The following is a 20591-nucleotide window of genomic DNA, read 5'->3' as shown; positions in this document are numbered from 1 at the left end:
GAACACCAGGAAGGGAGTACAGGAAAGGGGTGGGGGTGGAGTCAAGGGGAACGGGCTAGAGGAATAGGAAAAGAGGGGGAGAATGCAGTTAAGAAATCCATGTGTATCCTGCAAAATTAAGTAGAGTGCAGGGAAGGGATAAGGAGAATGTTGAAATGGTGACATTGGTTATGAACTTTTTTGTTAATGACAACTAGTTAAACTTATTTAATAAAAGAAAACTATAAAAAAAAAACCACCCAAATATATCTTTCTGGGCAGTGGCAGCTCAAGCCAAGAATCCTAACTACTCAGGGGGTTGAGATCTGTGGGTGGGGGCTTGAAGCTAGCCTGCTCAGGAAAGGCCATGAGACTTTGAGCTCCAATTAAATACTAACATCTGCAAGTGGAACTGCACTCAAATAATAGAGTGTTAGGGTCAGTGCCCAGGCCCCGTGTTCAAGCTCTAGGTCTGGCATTAAAAAAATCTTGGAAATACAAATATTTGTAGAAAGCTATGAAAAGCTAAAATTATACTAGTGCTTTACTAAAAGTTATGTACATAGAGATGATTTTGAGAAAAGATAAGCAATACTATCCCGTGTCACCTGTGAGACAGCAGTAGACTCTCACTCTTGAGTATCTCTGAGCAGCAAAGCTGCGGAATGAATGCAGGTGACATCAAGGAGTCACTTTTGCAGGACTTCATGAAAAAATTCAATAACACAAAGGCAGATAACCTTTATGCTCCTCAGGACCATTTGGGTATTTATAATAACATTTATGGGTCATACACAATTATCAACACAGGCAGACAGGCTGCAAGTAGCTGACAAGAAGCAAATATATGTGTTCCGTCGTTTTCCAAATGATTCCAGCAGCTTTAGACAGCCTGACAGGGGAACAAAATTTAATGAAGCACTTAGTGCAAAGGCATGATGAACTTCTTAAGTTTGTAGACAAGATCCATTTGTTGTGAAGAGCACTCATATGGTACAAGTGGTTAACAGTGTAAACCATTACGGTGGGTCTCTCCTATAGGTTATCCAACAAGAAAAGTTACAGAGATGTGCCCCTAGGAATTGCCTTCTTCCGATTACACGTTTAACCTTGCCATTCCATTTTCATTTGAGGAAGGGAAAATGCACAAGAATTAAACAGAGCTTCTGTTAAACTGCTCCAGCTAAGGAATACAGCAAAACCAGAGGCACTTTGCACCACAGATCTAGAAAAGGAAGGCTAATGAACTGAAGAGAAGGAGAACAGAATCTAGCAAGAGAATTGTGGATGTAGAAATAGGTGAACAGTTTTGTGCATGTTTTCATTACCCCATCTAGGTGGCTTCTAAATTTCTAGAATTTTTCCATTAAATAGATTTAATATATGTTGCACACTTTAATTCTCATATTCTAATTATCCCCTGTATTTGCTTTTTGTTTTGCTTTCTTCTCCTATTCCTTTAAGAAAGAATGCATCCCCAGCCAACACTAATCATGTCTTCTATCTTTAATAAATTGTCATATCCATTTATCATTCTGAACAGGTTCCACTTTCAGTGCCAAGTCTGTCAGTGCAATATAAGATCAGTAATTGCCAAACATCCATCATCTCTGAAGTGATATGTCACTAAATTCTTGGCTCTTCACAACAGTTCACTAACCTGAGTCTTGTTGAGCCAGAACTAATGTCAAGTGGGTTCCTTTCTGGGTTTTTTTTTTGTTTCTATATAAAACTATTTAAAAGAAAAAGCCTATCTTGAGAACTGAAATTTGACTAAATCTTCCTGTAAGCAAACCAGCATTGCCACACAGAATTCTTAGCTCAGCTGGCTGACAAATCAGCCACGTGTTCGCATACTGATATCAAGGAGAGATTATGGTAAGTAAATCATAAGGGGGAACGTTATGTATGATAGTTCCACTAGTTTTCTTTCCTGTTGCACTAAAAATAACAGGCAGTAATGTTTTTGTCTTTCCCTGAAGGTTATGTATTAAACAAGGTCTGATGTCCCACACTCAAAATTCCCAAATGTCTTTATTTTAATCACGTTTGCTTCCTGTTCACGCACAAAAGATCAGAAATGGTGAACGCAATTTAGCCACACACAGCTCTCGAACTGAACCTGTTTTGCCAAGAGAGAGCAAAGCTGCCTAGTAAGCAGAGTGCCACGGTCCCTTCTCCTGAGCAGGACAACCGCACTCCAAGACCCTGGGCCAGCACCTGGCTACTCATTTCTGCAGGTTGGCTCTGAGGCATAAGTCAAATGTGAATATGTCCCATCCAGGCTGAAGAATTCCCAGAATTCGCATCAGCCTGCCAGCTCCGGCAGAGGTGAAGGTGAGATGCCAGAGGTGGAGGCAGCCGCAGACACGGAAGTGACAGCAGCCTCCGTGTGGAAGCACTTCTAAGGTCTCATATTCCCCCTGGATGTTTTCACGGCCCTGGCTTTCCTGCAGAATTTCAAACACTCCAGGCCAAAATCTCAACCACAAATTAAGGGTACGTTTGGGAAGCTAGCGGAGGCTATGGCAAATGCATTTATATCAGAAGAATAAAAAAGCCACATAAAATAATTTAAAAACTTCCTCCCCTCTCTCTTCACCTCTATGTTACCCCCAATGTTGTGGAAGTCCCTAAATTCTGGGTGCTAGGAATCCACTGGTACTACACATAAGCCAAGATGGGACAGGTGAGAGGTATTGCTGTCTATTTCGCTACTTCAAGCAGTAATGCTAATCTCTTAATTCACTTATTACTTTGTCAGATATATTCAGAAGTATGTTGCAGTGATAGACTCAAAACAGTGGTCATTTGGCTAAAAGATAAGAAATAAAACATACACAATTTATTTTTGAGGAAATAGAGGCAGAACATTACACATTGGAAGAGTGTACTTAAATGAGTGGACAGTCCTCCAGAAGACTTTTTCTCTTTCTTTGCCACCATTAGAGATGTGTGTAATCCAATACTGATACAATAGGGTTTCCAGTCATTGGAAATGGAACTGACTCGGTGTCCATATGTTCTGTGGCTGAGCAAGTTGTGCTGTCAGAAAGAGTGTATGCTTCCCTTTTAATTGGAGCTCTGTGAATGAGAGATGGAAAAGATGGCAGTTAATTTGATGAATACAGACAGTCAAAGTGAGTAATTCAGACCCCTCAAGCCCCCTTTAGGACTTGGCCTGTCTTGGTGAGTTGCAACAGTGGGATAATTGTCATATTTCAACCCAAAAGATAGCCAACAGATTCTAATATTGTTTTCTTAGGTGATTTCAAGTTAGATATTCCTCAGAAGTAAAATAACGAGGAGTAAACTGTCCATAAATATATAAATATAGATTCTAGCGCTGAGCTACACCCCCAGCATCAAATTTAATCATATTTGAAAAATACCTGGACTTAATTAGAGAGACAATAATCTTTTAAACACATGTATCCATCACACATACACAAATACAAAAAAAATCAACAACAATAAAATTATAAAGCTGGTGCAAGGGGCAGTGTATTTGTTTATTTATTTGGCTTTAAGTTCTTTTATAGCTTTTAATTAGCATACATTGACAATACAAGGAGGCTTAATTTTGACATTTCCATACATTCATCCAATGTCCCCTGATTAGGTTCACCCCTTTTCTCACTTTCTTGTTCCCTCCTCTTTTATGCTCCAACAGTTCCGACAGGTGTCATCATTCTATTGTTGTGCCTGCGCGTGAAGTATTTTGACCGTATTTGCCTCCTTCACTCTCTCGGTTCACCGTCTCCCCCCACACTGGCGTTCTCTCCTGCCAGAACCTGCTAGACATTTCTATCATTCGTGCACTTCAAGGGCATTCCAATGGGATTGCTATGACATTTTCTAACTACACATATTATACTTTAGTCAGCTTAATCCCCTCCCTTGCTCTCTCATAGGTGCCCCTGTCTCTCTTTGCCCTTTTGTTATGCAATAGCTTTTGATGTTTCCTTTTGCTATATTTGTTCATAGACCCAAAATATTTCAACATTATTCACCTTCCAACATTTTTGTGCCCTATTCCTTCTTCTACATACATCTCAACATCCAAGAATTACAATCATATTGTGTATACACGCACGTATATGCATTACATATATATGTATATATGTATATGCTCATCTTTCAGGACTAGATTCTACCTATAAGAGAAAAAGTTGTTAGTTTAACATCCTTTGCATAACTGAGACTACAGATGATTATCATGGTAAGCATAGTCTTGAAAGAAAACAACTCACTATCAGAGAGTCATTGAGTACAATGACTCAGAACAATGAACCTTCTATTTATAAATGATAAAATAAAAAATTAGATGTGTAATTCTGACTTAGGCATAGCAGTAAGAAGCACTGTGTAATCAACCAGCTCCTTTCACCTCTCAACCTTCCCTCCACCATAACCACTGTCTTCTCCATGCCCAAATTCTTGGTCAACCCTTAAATGATATAAGAAAAAAAAATAAGGGAAAGAAAAGAGAGATACAGAGACAGAAAAAGCAGACAGAGAACAGAGAATAGACTTAGAGGTACAGGAAGGGAGAGAAAGAAAGAAGAAGAACGAAAGAGTAAGAAAGAAACAAAGAAATAGTAAGAAGGAAGGAAAGAGAAGAAAGGGGGAGGGAGGAAGGGAAGGGTAGAGGAAGGAAAGACAAAAGATGAAGGAAGAAAAGATAAGAAAACCAAGAAGAATGGAACATTGTTTCACTTTGCACAACTACATTAACATAAATATGCCTATTTAGGTCATAATCACTGAAAGGACTTGGGTGTAGGCTCAGAGCTGGGAGTTTATTTCCACCAGTGGAGAGACCAAACAACCGGATCGGAAGAAAAGAGAGTTACAGCAATCCTCCGAGAGTGATCATAAACTCCCCGAGGACAGCTGGCGTGGAAGAGGAAGCAGAGGAGAGCTGGTGTGGAGGTGCACAGGAGGGAAAGGCTGATAGTGAGTTGAAAGCCAGTGAGACCCTGTCCGAAAAGTCAATAATTTCAAAAAGTACTAATTTTACTGGGGTTTGAACACAGGGACTTACACTTGCGAGGTGGGTACTTTACTAATTGAGCCTTACTACCAGTATCCCAGTGTCCTACCCCCACCTGTTTTGCTTAGGTACTTTTTGAATTGTTCTCTCTCCCCCCCCCCCACCTCCCTCCCTAGAACGTCCGGAACTACACTTTCTCGCTGTTTCTTCTGTAGCTGGGATGACAGACACATGCCACCACGCCCTGTCTTTTCTGTTGAGATGAAGTCTCGCAGACTTTTCCCAAGGTTGTCCTCAAATTTCAGTGTTTCCTCCACTTAGTATGCTTTTTTCCCCCCAAGTCCTTCCATTTCCTTACGAATGGAGCAATGCCATTCTTTCTGATAGAAGCATAGAATTCCATTCTGGAGATAGAACACATTTTCTTGCAGTCTTTCCAATTTCAGCCTCACAAGTAACTAGGACTGTAATCTTTTCGAGCTAATGTCTTCAGAGATTGCCGTGTGAAAATCAGTTCCCAATCATGTGTTAACATGATTGCATGTTATGCAACAACATGGATAGTTTTTGTGTCAGTTTACTTGGGCCATAGGATCCCTGAATATTTGGCCACGCACGATTAAGTGTGTATCTACGAGTGTGCTACTGCATGAGATCCACATTGAAATCAATAGGCTGGGTAATGCGGATGCCTTCCTGACCTGGAGACTCTCACCCAACCAGCCCAAGGCTTAAGTCAGAAATAAACGCTCCTTCCTACAAGGGCAGACGGATCCTGCCTGACTTCTTGAGATAGAACTGCGGTCCCTTCTGAGATTTGGACTAAAACTGAAATTTCTCGGGACTAGGCCTGCAGGCTGACATACTGCAGTTTACACAGATAGCTGTCCTGATTCTTAGTCCTCTGCATGGAAATTAGAACTCTCCATGAGCCTACCTGCGTCTCCAGCCTGCCCAGTGTATGTCACGGAACCCCACTCGCCTGCCTTTGTCATCACTTGTGCCAGCTCCTCATTTTATAAACACCTGTGCACACACACGGTGTCTGTCCCGTTTATCATTGGAACCCTGACTTACACAGGGCTTATTTTGCTAATATTTTCAATGCTTCAGTTCTTCCCTCCTCTATACTGCCATTAGCATCTCATTTAGAAAGTCCAGTATCTGAAATGTACAAGGATCTTATTTCCCTGTACTCAAGCAGATTTGTTAAATTTTTTTTCCTTGTGTTATTTGTAGATTGGTATTCTATGACTCTACCTCTTGAAAAATAGGTTTGAAGATTGTTAAATGTCTATATTTAAGATGAAAACTATACAAAAATATCACAATAATTAGAACAGTATCATCTAATGTGACACATCTAAGGATAAGTATTTCTATTTACACCTGTACACTTACTTAATTCTGTGCCTTGCCTTCAGATTGCCTAATTTAGTCATGTCAATAAATTTTCAAGATATTTCAAGGAATATAGTATGTTACTTGTAAACAACAAATAAAGAGAGGAAAAAGAAAAAGAGAGACATGCAAAAATGAAGTATCCTATGTTCTTAGACTATTTTAAGGGTCATATACTTGAGCACGAAGAAATCAAGAATATTATTTTTCTTAAAATAATTGAATGTTTCGTCATTTGGCACATATTTAGGTTAGTGTTTTTAAAGCAAAAACTAAAGTGAAGGAGAAATATTTGTTGTGAATTCAGCAGTAAAATTTAAGGCCTGCTTTGTGTTTCAAAACTATGATGAAGAAATGTATGAAGAACTGACTTAATAGAATCTCAACCTAAGCAAATCGAGTGGACTGGGTTCTGGATGCACATTGCCGAAACATCTAGATGAAGAGCAGAGTAAATCATTCCATTAACCTAGCTAGCATTGTTTACAATTATACTTGGGTTTATATTGGTTTCTAGTAGTCCTTTGGCCAACTGATTTTTCCCTTCCATACTGTAGCCTGGTATGTAACTACCAGCATTGTTATTTGTATTTAGATGGGTATACAGATACTTCATACTTAACATATAACTAGTAAAATAATCTTTGACTATATAATTCCCATCCTGTGTGCAATCAGATAATCTAGCAGTCTACTTCCACATAGTGCTAAAATCCAACCACTTCTCACTGCTTCTGATATTTCCGAGATCCAAAAACAACAACAACAAAAAACACACAAAACAAGGAAATGAAATTGATACTGGAGACAGGAAAGTCTAGCCTCTGTCAAACTTTTGAATAATGGGAAAATGAATAAGAATCTCAGCAAAACTGAAAACCCTACTGTATGCCATGCACCCTGAAACATGTTAGAGACAAAAATGAAAAACTTTGTGTAGTTCTTAACACGGTGTCTAATTTAATATAGTTTATAATCTAAGCTAGATATTTAGTAAATTTTTATGCAAATAACACCATTGGAGATTGGCTGCAATCTCACTGGTGAAATTAACTGTGTGATAAAATTGAAGGTAATTGGAAAAAATCTACTTGAGAAAACTAAAAAAACAGTCTCTTTGAGGAAGTGACTGAAGATGGAGGCCTACAAGGAAAAGTATAATATGCCTACACTAAAAGCAGAGCTCTACACAGGCTTGCTTGGGTCTCCAGCTTGCAGGAAACACAGAATAAGGCAACAAGCAAAGTACAAGGTGTGCAAGGCTCACCATATTTGGTCCATAAAAATGGTGTTCAGTATGCCTACTGTGTAGTAAGGAATGGGGAAAGAAATGAAGGGGAAGTTGATATTGAAGCCTTTCGATGCGGGATTTTTGTGTCCAAAGGCAAGCATTCCAGTACTAAGTGAAAAGCAAAGTCATTGGAAGGCTTTGCTCATTTGTTTATCTGGTTTATTTTGCTGATACCAGGCCTTGAACTCATGGCCTTGTATTAATTTAGCTTTCTTGCCTAAGACTGGTACTCTACCACTTGAGCCACACCTCCAGTTAGGCTTTTTGCTATTTAATTGGAGATAAGTCTCAGGGAGGATTTACTCCAGGTTGGCTTCATAGCTCAGCCTCCTCAGCAGCTAGGATTACAGAAAGAAATGACTTTTTGTACACAGCTCACAGGATAGCTTCAATCAGGAGAATGACAACAGCCAATTTACCTTTAAAAGAGAAAGACTTAGGAGCTGGGAATGTGGTTTAGCGGTAGAGTGCTGGCCTAGCATGCATGAAGCCCTGGGTTTGATTCCTCAGTACCCCATAAACAGAAAAAGCCAGAGGTGGCTCTGTGGCCTTGAGCAAAAGGAAGCAGGGACAGTGCTCTCAGGCCCTGAGTTCAAGCCCCATGACTGGAGGGAGAGGGAGAGGGAGAGAGGGAGAGGGAGAGGGAGAGGGAGAGGGAGAGAGAGAGAGAGAGAGAGAGAGAGAGAGAGAGAGAGAGAGAGAGAGAGAGAGAGAGAGAGAGAGGGAGAGAGAGAGGGAGGGGGAGAGAGAGAGAGAGAGAGAGGGGATTATAGTCTCAACTGATGGTTGAACTAAATTGACATAGGCTTCATTTGCTTTGATTCCTTCGTAAAATTGAACACTGGTCTGGGAAATGTCCTGGCCAACCAGCAACTGGAATTTGTGTTTGTTTTTGCAGCTGTTTGGTTTGGAAATCCTGCAGCCCTGGCATTATTGCTGACCACTTCTGGCCTGAGGGGGGCGACATTTGACCAATTCGTTGGAATAATAAGAAAAACAGCATTTACAGAATGTTGTCAGTATTTTCTGATTCTAAAAGGTCATACTATTGAAGTTGGTCTTTAATTTTAGGTATTTTCTTTGATGTAAATATTACTATGTATTTAATTTGTTTTGAAAAATCGCATACAGAGAACAAAGAATTTTATAATAAAACAAACACAAGCTACCAACAATCTTAGAAAAAAATAAACTGTAGCAATTCTGTTTTATAGTTGTGATATTTACCATATTAAAGATAATAATAGATTGAAACATTTCTTCTGCATCTACTTTTCTTGTTTTCAGCAAATTTCCAGAAGTTAGCAAAGACAATTCTTATTTTAGTATCTATGTAAATGCTAAATTCATTTTCCATGACTTGTGCTTTTTTTTTTTTTTTTCTCAAAATTTTATTTTCAAACTGACGTACAGAGAGGTTACAGTATCATACGTTGGGCGTTGGATACATTTCTTGTACTGTTTGTTGCCTTGTCCCTCATGCCCCCCTCCCTCCCCCCCTTCCCTCCCCCCCGCCCAGTTGTTCAGTTCACTTACATCAAACAGTTTTGCAAGTATTGCTTTTGTAGTTATTTCTCTTTTTTTACCCCGTGTCTCTCGAATTTGGTATTCCCTTTGAATTTCCTACTTCCAATACCAGTAAACACGGTTTCCAATATACTCAGATAAGATTACAGAGATAGTGTAGGTACAAACATAGGAAGGTGATACAAAACATCATCAATAATAGAAACTACACATTCACATAGGACGTTGAAAGTAGTTATAACTGTGATATATCACTTGTTTCCATAACATGGAGTTCATTTCACTTAGCATTATCTTATGTGTTCCTAAGGGTATAGCTATTGGGCCTTGTGATGCTCTGCTATGGCTTGCCTAAACCTGTACTAATTATTCCCAATAAGGGATGCCATAGAGTCCATGTTTCTTTGGGTCTGGCTCACTTCACTTAGTATAACTTTTTCCAAGTCCTTCCATTTCCTTACAAATGGAACAATGTCATTCTTTCTGATAGAGGCATAAAATTCCATTGTGTAAATGTACCACATTTTCCTGATCCATTCATCTATGGAGGGGCATCTGGGTTGGTTCCAGCTTCTCGCTATGACAAATTGTGCTGCGATGAACATTGTTGTGCTGGTGGCATTACTGTGATTTTGTTTGTGGTCTTTTGGATAGATACCCAACAGTGGGGCTGCTGGGTCATAGGGGAGTTCTATATTGAGCCTTTTGAGGAATCTCCATACTGCTTGCCAGAGTGGCTGAACCAGTTTACATTCCCACCAACAATGAAGTAGGGTTCCCTTTTGGCCACATCCCCTCCAACAATTGTTATTATTAGTTTTCTTGATATATGACATTCTTGCTGGGGTGAGATGGAATCTCAATGTTGTTTTGATTTGCATTTCCTTTATGGCCAGTGATGTAGAGCATTTTTTCATATGTCTATTGGCCATTCTCATTTCCTCATCAGAGAAGTTTCTTTGTAAGTCTTTAGCCCACTTGATGAGGGGGCTGTTGGTTCTTTGCAGTTTTGTTTTGGAAGAAGGTAATTTTTTTAGTTCTGCATATCAACACCATTCTTTAATGAAATAGAGGAAGCAATCCAGAAATTCATATGGAACAATAAAAGACCTAGAATAGCAAAAACACTCCTAAGCAGAAAGAACAGTGCTGGAGGAATTACAATACCCAACTTCAAGCTGTATTATAAAGCTATAGTAATAAAAACAGCTTGGTATTGGCACCGGAACAGGCCTGAAGACCAATGGAACAGAATTGAAGACCCAGAATTAAACCCACAGAACTATGCCTACTTAATCTTTGATAAAGGAGCTAAAACAATAGTATGGAAGAAAGATAGCCTCTTTAACAAGTGGTGCTGGCAAAACTGGCTCAACACATGCAACAAACTAAAACTAGATCCTTATATATCACCCTGCACCAAAATCAATTCCAAATGGATTAAAGACCTTGAAATCAAAACAGGCACCCTGAAGACACTAAAGGAAGGAGTAGGAGAAACACTTGGGCTCCTTGGCACAGGACAGAACTTCCTTAACAAAGACCCTGAAAGGCTACAAATCAAAGAAAGGTTGGACAAATAGGATTGCATCAAACTCCAGAGCTTCTGCACAGCAAAGGACATAGCTCTCAAGATAAACAGAAAGCCCACAGACTGGGAGAAAATCTTTACCGGACATTCAACAGACAAAGGCCTCATCTCTAAAATATATGACTTGTGCTTTTTACTTTGGGATCTCAGATTATCCTACTAGTTGCAGGATCATTTAGTACAGCTATATTAAAAGCCCAGTGAAACTGTTCAGTTTACTTTCCTGTATAATTTTTTTTTCCAGTACAAGGTTTTGAATTCAAAGCCTCAAACTTGCTCAGCTGGTGATCTACCATTTGAACCACACCTCTAGGCCAGCTTTTTCCTGCTAGTTTTTGGACATGGAATCTCATGGACTTTTCTTCATGGGCTGGCTTTGCACTTTGGTCCTCTGGCTCACAGCCTCCTGTGTAGCTAGGAGCATAGCTACAAGCCGCCACTACTTGAGTCCTATAGCGTTCTTAAAGCAGATTATAATGACAAATGTTGCTTAAATGAAGAGTTCCTTTGCACTTTGGCTGGTGTTCTGTTTAGGTTTGTCATGTTCTTCCTCCTTCCTTTAAATTATATCCGTAAAGTGCTCACCTACGCTGCATGACTTAAGGCTACACCCTTGAAATACATTTCCTCACCAAATTATCCGGTAACTTTTTAAGGAGGCACTTGAAAGTTTCATCCTTGATTACACTTAGATTGTCATTACAATTCCCTCTTAAGGGTCCTATAACATTATCACAAGGATAAAGTATAATAACTAATTATAATAAGACTAATCAGTATTTACACTGTACTTTCCATTTGCAATTATTTTATAACCAGAAGCTAATTAATAGATTAGATGCCAATATTTTGTATTCAAAGATTTTAATGCATTAGATTATGATTTATTTTTAGCTCATGTGCGTCTTCACCATTTCTAGTTGATGCACTTCAGTACAAAGGAGGGCAGACATTTTCCTTTGCTGCCCCGGTGTAAGCTGCTGTCAGTGTTGCCAAAAGTGTAGTTTTACCACACTATTTTTCTTCAAGGAGCCCTGCAAATAATAGGAAGATATCATTTTCCTCAGTAGAAACATTTTAATAAGATATTATTAATATATTTACTCCAGAAAAATTCATGTTTCTTTTAGAAACAAAGGTAAAATTTGCTTGTATATTTTGTGCAAAACCCACCCAATTTTACACCTTGTATATGGGCTAATTAAAAAAGATTTTTAAAAGTTGTCAAAGAGCTCATTATATGTCTGGATGGGAAACCAATCTCTTGTAACAGAAATTGATCCTTCTACTCTCTAAATGGACATTCAGGCCTCATGACCCTATTGAAAATCTGCTGTCCTCAACATTACAGATTGGAATCTTACGGCTACCTCTAAGTTTCTAACATTTAATTCTATTCTTTAAAAATTTAGAATTTTATTGTAAAGGTGATGTACAGGGGTTACAGTTATATGAGTCAGGTAAGGAGTAAATTTCCTTTTGAACAGTGTCACCCTCTCCCTCATTCTCTTCCAGTTTTGTCCCTCCGAACTTCAAAGCCTCAAACTTGCTCAGCTGGTGATCTACCATTTGAGCCACACCTCTAGGCCAGCTTTTTCCTGCTAGTTTTTGGACATGGAATCTCATGGACTTTTCTTCATGGGCTGGCTTTGCACTTTGGTCCTCTGGCTCACAGCCTCCTGTGTAGCTAGGAGCATAGCTACAAGCCGCCACTACTTGAGTCCTATAGCGTTCTTAAAGCAGATTATAATGACAAATGTTGCTTAAATGAAGAGTTCCTTTGCACTTTGGCTGGTGTTCTGTTTAGGTTTGTCACGTTCTTCCTCCTTCCTTTAAATTATATCCGTAAAGTGCTCACCTACGCTGCATGATTTAAGGCTACACCCTTGAAATACATTTTCTCACCAAATTATCCGGTAACTTTTTAAGGAGGCACTTGAAAGTTTCATCCTTGATTACACTTAGATTGCCATTACAATTCCCTCTTAAGGGTTCTATAACATTATCCAACATACTGTCAAGTGAGTTCCCTGCTGAGTTGGTTCACCCTTTGTCCCACTGTTTCTGTGCTTCTCTTCTCCTCCCCAAGTCAGATAAACTGATATCCTAAAGACAAAGGGCACAGAAATCAAAAACAGTGAAAATAGGGAACATTTTCTCAAACCTCAAATTTTAAAAAATGAGTGGCATTTTTCAATGGTCTAGTATTTGGTCTATATAAATGCTCAAGCCACTCATGTAAAGACACTGTGCTCTGCAGGGTGCATGGACTTCTGTATGCCAGATTAGGTCACTGCGGGTGAAATCATTAGAGTATTTCCTGCCTGATCAAATTTTTAGTTCTATCTATTAGCAGGAGTGAAACATAAAAATCTCCAGTGGCAATCACTGACTTGACTATATCACTTTGTCTCCTAGTTTGCTTTCGGCTCATTGGTTTTTTCTTTTAAATCCATACACATCTATTATTTTAATGCTTCCCAAGGAATTTATCCTTTTAATATTATAAAACATAAAAATCTGTATGAAGAAGTTTAAATTTCAAATTTTCCCATGCATTTCATTTTTCTCATCTCTATTATGCTTTGTCCAATATTTGGTTAATTACTGTTTTACTCTTTTAGTTCACACTGTCGATCAGTCTTTTATGAAAAAGATCTATTTTATTTTATATCATTTCATAGCTGCTTAAGGTAGTGAGCACTTTCAACACATCAGAGTCGCATTATTGTTATATAATTTCATGTCATATAAACTAACATGTAGACATTGTGGATTCTGATAACTTCTTGTAGTTTTTGTTGTAGACAACAATGTAATTACAGTTTAGTAACCCTGAACTTGTGAATATTTGGTTTTCACTTAATAGAGTCTGGGTTTTAATTTAGTGTTATTACTTTTAGAGCAAATCTTAGTTTTGGAAGCTAGATTTTACTTTTCAAGTGTGGTCTTTTGGAGTTAACAGTGAGCTAACAATTTCTGTGAAAGTCCTCAGCTTTACTGTGAGCAAACTCTCACAATTCCTCAAAGCTTCCATTTCTGCTCAGCCATTCAGCATTCTAGCTGTCTCTTCTGGCTCGGCCTGTGTCAGCCTTTTCCCACACATGCCCAGTTCTCAGAGTGTTTAAGGACTTGATGGAAGTTTATACACAATTTATTCCGATTTCGTTCTCTATGGTGCCCAGCTTTCTGGGGGTTTTCTATTAATTTCTAGTCACTCTGGAAGACTTCAATTCTTGGCACTTAAAGGAATAAGCCTGCAAGTTTTGCTTGAGTCTTAGCCATTCTGGATATGGAAGATCTAACATTCCTTCCAGAAAAGTAACAATGATATCAGCCAGGTGCATTCCCATTCTTTCAAGAGTTTAACACTCTCCAATGTATGTTTGCTTTGGGTTGTTCTCCAGAGCCATAATAATTGGTTTTTATATTTTAGCCAGAGCTCATGATTGTCACTTCTGGGAGAGTAATTCAAATTAAGCTGATCTGTCATTCCAAGAATTGAAACTGAGAGAATGATTATTTTCTAATAATCCCCTGTGAAAATAGCTGATTCACAGCCAGATAGCGAATAGCAAGTTATATAATATAGAAATGCACAGCCGGTGTTCAGGGGGAGAATTAGTTTCTTTTTATTTTTTAAACCAATTTCATCATCAGCTTCTTTAATCTTACCTTGAGTTAAATGGTGTTAATATAGGCAAAATGTATTGAGTAAATCAGGCATTACTGTTTTCTTCTTGCTTTACTATAAATTCATATTATGAGATCAGTTTACAGATTTGGGATCATTTGTTTTACAATTACTCTGCATAACTGCCTATTCTATATTTCAAGAATGAAACTTAGATTCCATCCAGTAGATGAATTTAAACTGTGAGGTATTAAAAGTATCTACTTTTCCTTCCTTCCTTCCTTCCTTCCTTCCTTCCTTCCTTCCTTCCTTCCTTCCTTCCTTCCTTCCTTCCTTCCTTCCTTCCTTTCTTCTTCCCCTTCCTTCCATTCCTTCCCTTCCTTCCCTCCCTCTGTCTCTCTTTTTTTCTTTCTCTCTGTCTCCTTTTCTTTCTTTCTTTTGTGTTCATCCTAGGGCTTAGACACAGAGCCTGGGCACTGTCCCTGAGCTTTTTGCTCACAGCTACCATTTTAACATTTGAAATATAGCTCCACTTCTGGCTTTTTTGGTGGCTAACTGGAGATAAGTATTTCTCCTACTCCTTCTTATAGTGTTTTCAGGGTATCTGTTTTTATTTTGAGGTCTTTGATCCATTTGGAATTGATTCTGGTGCAGGGTGATATATAAGGATCTAGTTTTAGTTTGTTGCAGGTGTTGAACCAGTTTTGCCAGCACCATTTGTTAAAGAGGCTGTCTTTCTTCCATACTATTTTTTTAGCTCCTTTATCAAAGATTGAGTAGCCATGGTTCTGAGTCTTTTCTGGTTCATTTCTGGGTCTTCAGTTCTGTTCCATTGGTCCTCGGGCCTGTTCTTGTGCCAATACCAAGCTGTTTATTTTATTTTATTTTATTTTATTACTATAGCTTTGTAATAGAGCTTGAAGTTTGGTATTGCTATTCCTCCAGCACTGTTCTTCCTACTAAGGATTGTTTTTGCTATTCAGGGTCTTTTACTGTTCCCTGTGATTTTTTTTCATTGCTTCCTCTATTTCATTAAAGACCCATGTTGTTTTAAAGTTCATGGTTTGAGTCTTTACTGATGAGTAAAATTCCGCTATATATCTCTTCTCTTCTTTCTTCACTCATTTGTTGATGAACACTTAAGTTGACTCAGTGTTTGAGTTATTATGAATAGTCCCGAAATAAATCTTGGAGTGCAGGTATCTCTTTGAATTAAGACATGGCCCTGAGTTCAAACCTCAGTACTGAAAAATCAATCAACAGAAGAATTCAAATTTATCCCAGTCCTGTTGTAATGCTCAATTCACATTTTATGTGCTTACAAAGCGTCTAGATTTTATGTCTTGTCTTCCATTTCTTTTTTTTTTTGCCAGTCCTGGGCCTTGGACTCAGGGCCTGAGCACTGTCCCTGGCTTCTTCCCGCTCAAGGCTAGCACTCTGCCACTTGAGCCACAGCGCCGCTTCTGGCCGTTTTCTGTATATGTGGTGCTGGGAAATCGAACCTAGGGCCTCGTGTATCCGAGGCAGGCACTCTTGCCACTAGGCTATATCCCAGCCCCTTGTCTTCCATTTCTAAGAAACCTGTATTTATGGCCTAACGACCATTTTATCACATTTTGCTTTTGTACATTGTGAGTCATACTTAAATCCCCCTTGTCTTTTCTTTATCTCAGATATGTTTCACTAATTTTATATCAATCTATGATTGTTATTAATTATAAGTTGTTTTTTTCAGAATGAAAAAAATGGTATAGAAAGCTAATTGATTTCGAGGTCAATTTAGAAACATCTCAAGGCCCACTCACTTAATTGACTTTCTATTGCCCAATTAGGAAGTCTGTAGACATTTACCATGAATTTAAATATTCTAGTTCTCTGTCTATCATATATTTAGTAGATTCAGAATAATGGAATTTTCCATTTAATATCAAAGTGTGAATTTATTCTGTTTCTTCTACTATGTTCCGTCTTCACCTTATTTGTGGAATTAGATTTTTTTATTTTTGTTTTTTAATTAGATTCTTTAAAGTCAAGGAAAGCAAGTAAAATATCTTTCCCTTGAAACTGAGTGCATCTGATATCTCCATTTAATCATTTAATTTGGTGTGTCCATTCAGTTAATTATCAAGGAAAGCCCAGAACTGATAATTTTACTGCTTAATCTCACCAAGGATTTAAAGAATTAATATAAAAGTAATTGAGGAGGATTTTTCCAAATTATTCTTCAAGATCATCATCACTCCAATAGCAAAGCCAGAAACAAAAATAAGCAAAACAGTAAAAATAAAACAGCCACTAGCCAATATCTTTAATGAATGTACATGTAAAATCCTCAACAGAATACTTGCAAATTGAATCCAGCTGCATGTTAAAAAGATTATCAGGATAGATCAAGTAGCAGTCATCTCAAGAATGCAAAGACTTTTCAAAATATGTACATCAATAAATGTGATTCATCACTTTAACAGAATGGAGAAAAAATACATCCGTATCAGTAGATATATAAAAAGTACTGGGTTAAAATTCAATATTCCTTCATGCTTAAAATGCTCAATGAATTAGGCATAGAATGAGTATACCTCAATACAATAAAGACAGAATAATATAATCCTACTTCTAACAACATATTGCGTGAAGAAAAGTTGATAGTTTTTCTTTAAGTTAGGAAAAGAGAAGAATGACATTTCTAATTCTAAGATAGAGCTGCAAGTCCTAACCAGAACAAGTAGACAAGAAACATGAACAAAGGATAGCTAAATTAGGAATTAAAATGTCCCTCTTTTAAGATCTTAATCTGAGAGCGGGGCGCGGTGGATCACACCAGTAATCCTAGCTACTCAGGAGGCTGAGATCTGAGCATCAAGATTCAAACCAGCCTTGGCAAGAAAGTCTGTGAGACTTTTTCCTCCAGTTATCCTCCAGAAAAAAGCAAAACAGAAGTGGCACTGTGGGGCTGGGAATGTGGCCTAGTGTTAAAGTGTTCACCTCATACACATGAAACTCTGAGTTTGATTCCTCAGCACCACATATATAGAAAAGGCCAGAGGTGGCCCTGTGGCTCAAGTGGTAGAGTGTTAGTCTTGAGCAAAAAGAAGCCAGGGACAGTGCTCAGGCCCTGAGTCCAAGCCCCAGGACTGGCAAAATAAAAAATGGCATTGTGGCTCAAAGTAGTAGAGCACCAGTTTCGAGCAAAAGAACACAGGAGTAGCACCCAGGCCCTGAGTTCAAGCCCCATGACCAAAAAAAAAAAAAAAAAATCTTGATCTGCAATGTAGACAATGTAGCTTTGAGTGCTGATGCCTTTAATCCTAGCTACTTGAAATTCCAGAAATTTGATTGTTAAGTGTCTATTTCCCCAATGATTCTTGCAAGCAAGAAGATGTTATAGTTAAGAAAGAACTGCTTGAATCCACTAATCTGAACTATCCTGTCTTTCATAAATTCTCACAGACAACTAAATGATGTTAAGAGAAAATTGTGATAATAGATGTACATTTTCATTAAGTGTTCATTTACTATTACATTATAATGATTATGCCACACGAGAGCATCCTAAATTAATTTCTAGTACTGTAACAGTAAAGTAAAAAATAGGGGCCTTACATATATGACGGTCATGCTCTTCTGGTCCAGACTCCACAATCAGAAGTCGTGAACTCCAAGTTATTAAAGTCATTTCCTGCTCCTCAATTTAACGTCTAATATGAAAAGGTTAGATGTTTTTATGAAACAAAGCTATTCATGATAATTTTCAATTGTTGAAAAGTTTAGACATTGCATAAGTTAATTTCGTATACTTAATTTTAGCACATAAAAATGAGTATCTTCCTGAAACAGATAACAAAACCAAACCTAGCAACCATAAAATATTTAAGTAAAAGTTGTAAGCTTGCAAGAATGCTTTGTGCTGGTAATTTTTGTGATCTGAATCTAACTTTCCTAGTAAATCGCAATATTAAATTATAAATGGCTATGTCTAATCCAAAAAATACAAAAGTATATCACCATCTGTATTGGAAAGGTATAGTTGTAATTCTATTGCTGCTTTCTCTGAGTGGTCTTTCTCCAACAAGGGAAGCAGAGATGGCATCTTCTTTTTTCGTTTTTTAAATTTTTCTTTATTTTTATTGTTATTGTAGAGTTCATGTACAGAGGGGTTATCGTGATATGAATCAGCTCACGAGTGATGAGTACCGTTCTTGCTGAGCCATGTCTCCCCTTCCGTCACTCTCCTGGTTTTCCCTCCCACCCCACCCACAAGTTGTACAATTCATTTTCCACAGTGTCTAGTGAATACCACTGTTGTGTTTGTTCACCCTTGTTCCACCTTTTCTGTATCTTTCCTTACTCTCCCCAGTACAAACATACTAAACAGATACTTGTTTTCTCCAGTTGATATTTAACGACAGTGTCTCCACTGGGTCAAAAAGACTAGGCCAGCCAGCCTCATGTAGCTAGAGCCAGCGATCCTAACAACTCTGGAGGCTGGGATCTGATGATAAAGGCTTGAAATCAGCTCGAGCAGTCCTCCGGATTCTACCTCCAACCGAACAGCAAAAAGCTTGGTTGTAAGCCTTGCTCAAGTAGTAGATACCCTCCTTAAGTGATCAAGACGATTACAAGCCACAGTGCCGGTGAAACATCTTTCATGTTCTAGAAATGTAAAGGGAATAAAAGTGCCATTAAGTTAGTTGCCTTTATTCTGTTTATTCTCATGGTAGACCAGTAGAATCTGTATTTGTTTCCTGGACTGGAATAGGATGCTCTATTAAATTTTAGATTGCATTTATTATTACAGTCACTTTCCTAATATAGTTTCCTGCCTCATCTATGTGTTTGGACTGAAAAGCCATAATTTTCATTTCTGAAAAAAAACAACTCATGCTTCTCTTCTAACATTCCCTTATTTTACGAAATAGGACATTTGAGCTAAATGCAATGTGTTATTTAATCAACATGTTCATTTACATTTTGTGCTTTCTACCAAGCAAGATGATCTCTGAGACATGATTGTTTTAGACTGGATCTGCAGATATTGCGCTTTGTTCTGTATTAGAATTACTTAGGAAAATCTTACAGACTGTGATGTCAAGGCCCAGGCAGATTAAATCAGACACTGTGGAAGTGAAATTGAGACATTATTATTTCAAAACTCCTTGGTGATGTCAGTGTCAATCCACGTTTGGAAATAACTAAAAGAAATTGAAGAAAAATGTTGACATATAAAGGTAAAAATCTATTACATTTTAAATTGTTACTATTATTATTATTATTATTATTATTGAGAAAGGGCTGGCCTTAAATTCCTGAATGCAGGTGACTCTCCTGTTCAGACTCCCAAGCAGTAGGGACTATAGGCTTGCCTTAATATACTCAGCTAACACTTTTTTTTAGTCACACAGTTTCAGCTTACGGTTTTTGAGAGGATATTTTATGTTAATCTAAACATGCTCAGGTAAATTTTTTATTTTAATCATACAATTTTAGCATGTGGTTATTGGGAGGCTATTTTATATGATAATTTGATAATCCTCTGTGATCAAGTCAGTGTTGTTCACATTCCCATCTTGTTAAGCCATTTTTTCTTAACGTGTCCTACTTGTCACCTTGCGTTTGGAGACTCCGGGGGCCTTTTCTTCTGTTACTCATGAAATGTAGACAAACCACTGTGAACTTCCGTCCCCACACTGTTCTATGGAACAGTAGAAGCTTCTGCTTTCCATCAAGGGTGTTTGGCTGTTGTCACCTCACCCATCCTGTTCTCTCTGCCCTCTCGGCCCGCTCTGTACTTTCTGGCATCTGTACCCTTTAGACAGAACATGTGAAGTTTCCTTTCTCTATTTTATTATTTCACCTAATGTAATGTCCTCTAGTTCTGGCCGTTCTGCTGGGAATAGTAAGTCATTCACTTTAGTGGTTGGATAATACGCCATTGCCCACCAGGCATCTAGGTTGAGTCCATATCTCAGCTATTGTGACTAGTGCAGCCATGAGCATGGGGATCCCAGGGTCTCTTTGATATATTGGTATAATTCTATTTGGATATACATAGAGAAGGGATTGCTGAACCACCTGGCATTTCTGATTGGAATTTCTTGAGGAACCAGTATACTCTTCTCTATATTTGTTATATTCCCTTGCCTTGCTATCAACCATGGAGGATAAGTTCATT

At 38.2% G+C, this 20591-nt stretch overlaps 1 protein-coding gene and 1 long non-coding RNA gene across 3 annotated transcripts in view; one reads left to right on the top strand and one right to left on the bottom strand.

Moving 5' to 3' along the window:
- Tmem232 (transmembrane protein 232) overlaps nucleotides 1-20591 on the top strand; it is a 174952-nt gene that overhangs the window by 106526 nt on the left and 47835 nt on the right. The gene's annotated exons all lie outside the window — the stretch shown is intronic.
- Nucleotides 254-2363, bottom strand: LOC125339796. The gene is made up of 2 exons (XR_007208621.1): nucleotides 660-2363; nucleotides 254-333 (listed from the first exon to the last, which is right to left on the bottom strand). It is a non-coding gene; the product is annotated as an uncharacterized LOC125339796 (long non-coding RNA).

The sequence above is a fragment of the Perognathus longimembris genome, chromosome 22 (genome assembly GCF_023159225.1).
Source record: "Perognathus longimembris pacificus isolate PPM17 chromosome 22, ASM2315922v1, whole genome shotgun sequence".
Taxonomy (NCBI): Eukaryota; Metazoa; Chordata; class Mammalia; order Rodentia; family Heteromyidae; genus Perognathus; species Perognathus longimembris.
Note: the sequence above shows the minus strand (reverse complement) of the source record. Positions and strands in the feature narration are given on the sequence as shown.